The sequence below is a fragment of the Nannospalax galili genome, unplaced genomic scaffold (assembly GCF_000622305.1).
Source record: "Nannospalax galili isolate Female #2095 unplaced genomic scaffold, S.galili_v1.0 scaffold262, whole genome shotgun sequence".
NCBI classification, from domain to species: domain Eukaryota; kingdom Metazoa; phylum Chordata; class Mammalia; order Rodentia; family Spalacidae; genus Nannospalax; species Nannospalax galili.
The window spans coordinates 1,141,669-1,145,810 of NW_008348083.1; the positions used below are offsets into that span (position 1 = coordinate 1,141,669).

The window sequence follows — 4,142 nt, forward strand, 5'->3', positions numbered from 1 at the left end:
CAAAATATTTACCATATTTGGGCAACATGACAAAAGTATTCTAGTGTTAAACTGTATTGATGTTTTAAAAAATATTTTATTATTTTCATTTTATTTTTTGTGTATGAGTGTATTGCCTGCATGTAAGTGAGTGCACCTGTGTTGTACAAATGCTATGGAGGTCAGAAGAGGATTTGGATTCCCCTGGAACTGGAGTTAAGGATAGTTTGTAGCCACCATGTGGGTGCTGGGACTCAAACCTGGGTCCTCTGCAAGAGCAGTCAGTGCTCTTAACCGCTGAGCCATCTCTCCAGCTCCTAAAATAGATTTTAATCTCTGATCTCTCTCTCTCTCTCTCTCTCTCTCTCTCTCTCTCTCTCTCTCAATCTAGTGCCTCACACATAAGAGATAAGCACTCTACTGATGAGCTGACCCATGTCCCCAGCCCCTCACTGAGGGATTCTAAGTAGGTGCCTCTCTACCACTGGGCTATATTGTCAACTTCTGATTTTTCTCTTTTACAGATTGTTTTGGCTATTTTCATTGTTTGATTAGCTGAAGAATTCTGTCCCATTTCTCCATGTAAGTTCCATGAGAATTTTGGTATGATAAAAATATTTGGAATTGTAAAAATAGAATTGTAAAAAATTTTTATTGTGCAATAAGTAGAGCATTTTGTTTAAGATGTGCAAAGCCCTGGGTTCAGTCTCAAAAACTCAAACCAAAAATGGTTAATTGCAGAACAAAGTGCACACATACACACAACACAGAGCCAAGTCCATGAAACCACATAAAACAGTTGCATATCTAAGGGGGAGTTTTCAACCAGGGCCATTTTGTTACTTATGGATATTTTGCAATATCCAAAGACTTTTTTCCTCTCAGTGGTGGAAATGAAGCCCAAGACTTCACTCACACTAGGCAGGTGACAGATCACTGAGCTACATCCCCAGTCCAGGAAGCATTTTTAAGGCCTTTTTTAAAAAATATATTTTATTTATTATTTTATGTATATGTGTGTATTGTCTGCGTGTAGGTAAGTACACCCATGTCATGCAATGCCCAGGGAGGACAGAAGAGGCTGTCAGATCCCCTGGAACTGGAAGTTACAAATGGTTGTTAGTCTGCCATGTGGTGCTGGGATTCGAACTCGGGTCTTTTGCAAGAACAGTCAGTGTTCTTAACCGCTGAACCATCTCTCCAGCCCCCAGGAAGCATTTTTTTAACGTGTGTGTTTTGCCTGCATGTAAGGTCACCATGTTCATGCAATGCCGGTGGAGACCAGAAGAGGGCATCAGATCCCCTGTAACTGGAGTCAGGGTCAGTTGTTAGCCGCAGCCGCCATGTGGTGCTGGGAATCAAACCTGAGTCCTCTGCAAGAGCATTCAGTGCTCTGAACCCCTGAGCATCTCTGCAGCCCCTTTGTTGTTGTATTTTGAGACTCTCACTATGTAGACCAGGCTGGCCTGGAACTCACAGAGATCCACCTGCCTCTGCCTCCTGAGTGCTGGGGTCAAAGGTGTGTGCCACCACGACTCGCTTGTTGTTGGATTCCGTTGTTTCCACATTTATTTAATGTGGGGAGAGCACACACATGCCAAAGCATACTTGTGGAGATCAGAGGACAACCTGTGTGAGTTGGTTCTCTCTTTCACCGTGTGGGTTCCAGAGATCAAACTCAGGTCATGAAGTTTGACAGTGAATACCTTTCCCTACTGAGTTATCTTGCCCACCTTGTTTTTGTTGTTGTTGTTTTTGGTTTATTTTTTTATTTTATTAGTATGAGTGTTTTGCCTGCATATATGTAAGTACACCTGTGTCATTCAGTGCCAGCGAGGGCCAGAAGATGGTGTTGTGTGGCATTACCATGCCAACATTACAATTACACCTGAATAAGCAGCCTGACTCTTAACTTTAGTTTTGAAGAGTGGGCCCAAACTCAGAGGGCATCACTTCTGTTCCCCACATATCTCCTGGAACTCTGCCATTGTGCTAGGCTTCACCCATAATTTTATTTAAAACCATTTCTACAGCTTCAACTGGGGAATTCCAAACTTGGATCCACCCTTATTTTATCAAACAATCTTGACCTTTCATCCCTAGATCTAGAACATCTCATACACACGTTATTAAGCATTCTTCTCAGTCTTCATTGTTTTTAATGCACTGCCTTTCAGCGTTTCGATATGTTAATTCTCAAGCAAACCCACATCCGCTTACTATATTTGGGTGAAGCAGCAAATTGAGGTCCCAAGGCAGAATCAAGATCAGATGTCCAGGTCACAAGAGCACATGGTTGAGTGACTGTAGTTTTTTTGGTCACAAAGTTAAAAATCATTAGTCCAAGTCCTGTCCATTTTATAAAAGTCATTCCTACAGTGTTGGATCCCTGGAAATGGCATTAGAGACAGTTGTTAGCCTTCATGCGGGCGCTGAGAACCAAATCTGGAGCCTCTGCAAGAGTAGCCAGTGCTCTTACCACTGAGCCAGCTCTCCAGCCCATTGTTTTTGGGTTTTGAGAGAAAGTCCCATGTAGCCCAGACTGGCCTACAACTCACTGTGTAGCCAAGGATAATTTTGAACTCTGATCCTCTTGTCTCTACCTCTGGAGCCCTGGGGTGACAGGTGTGCAGCACCATTCTCAGTTTTATGCAGCACTAGGGATGGAACCAGGCCTGTATACATGCTAGGAAAACACTCTTAACAACTGGGTCCCAGCGCCAGCTTTGTGTTTTCTTTTTATTCACTTATTCTTATTTTATGAGTATGAGTGTTTTTCCTGCATGTATATAAGTGTGTCCATGTTGTACAATGCCTACAGAAGCCAGAAGAAGGTGTCAGATCCCCTGAAACTAGAGTTGAGGACAGTTGTTAGCAGCCGTGTGGGTGCTGGGAACTGAACCTGGGTCCTCTGCAAGAGCAGCCAGTGCTCTTAACTGCTGAGCCATCTCTCCAGCCCCACTTTGTGTTTTCTTAAACCACTGAATTTGTGACTGTTATTATAGCAGTTGTAGGAAACTATGTTGGTGAATCTTGATTGTGATGACATTTAGAATCACCATGGAAATAAGTCTCTGGACATGCCAGTGAAGAGATTATCTATACTGGGTTAATTGAAGTAGGAGGGCCACCCTAAGTGTGAATGACAATGTTCCTTCCATGGGACTAAATAAAAAGAGAACCTAACCTAAGCCCTAGCCTTCATCACTGATGTAATGTGACAGGCTGCCTCCCACTCCTGCTGGGAGTGTGACGGACTGTGTACCCTGGAACTGTGAGCCAAAATTAACCTTCCTTCCGTAGTTCCTTTGTCCATTATTTTGTCTCATTGGCACAAATAACTTAGACAGAAACTAATACTAATACTCATCTGTTTCTTTTTTTCTTCCACAGGAATCCTGGTTCTCAGGGACAAGGAGGATAAGATTAGAATATCTCATAAATACTCATTGGCTTCAATGAATATTGTTCAGCCAACAGTCTCAGGATAGTACCACCCATAGCCTTCATCACTGCTATTGTTCAAAGCAAGTGCCTGCCTGAATGATGGCTCAGTAGTGGGGCTGGAGAGACAACTCAGTGGTTAAGAGTACTTACTGCTCTTCAGAGGAACTGGGTTTAGTTCCCAGCACCCAAGTGGCCACTAACACATGTCCTTAACTCTTTTTCCATGGGATCCAACACCCTCTTCTGACCTCCAAAGGTATTGAACAACACAGGTGCACTTACATACGTGCAGACAAAACACTCATACACATAAAATAAAAATAAAATCTTTATTAAAATTTTTAAAAATTTATAAAGATGTCTCAGTCAGTAAAGCACTTGCCATACAAGCCTGACCACATGAGTTGATCCCTGGAGTGTATGTAAAGGTAGAAGGAACCAGCCTACAACCTTGTACTCTGACCTTCACACACACACACACACACACACACACACACACACACACACATATACACACACACAAAATAATGAAAATAATAATAATAATAATTTAAATTTTTGAGACAGGATATCACAATGTAACCCTGGCTGGCCTGGAACTTACTATGTAGACCAGGCTCACCTTGAACTCACAGAGATTCTCCTGCCTCTGCTTTCTGAGTGCTGAAATTAAAGGTGTGCAGCACTATGCCTAGCCCAATACTAAACCATTTTAA

The 4,142-nt window shown here is 42.4% G+C and overlaps 1 long non-coding RNA gene across 1 annotated transcript in view; it reads left to right on the forward strand.

The window, feature by feature from the left end:
* Positions 1–3,672, forward strand: part of LOC115072304 — a 5,846-nt gene extending 2,174 nt beyond the window's left edge. Inside the window, exons 2-3 of the long non-coding RNA XR_003851348.1 lie at positions 504–561; positions 3,373–3,672. This is a non-coding gene — a long non-coding RNA (uncharacterized LOC115072304). The remainder of the gene's footprint in view (positions 1–503; positions 562–3,372) is intronic.
* The last annotated feature ends 470 nt before the right edge of the window (positions 3,673–4,142 follow it).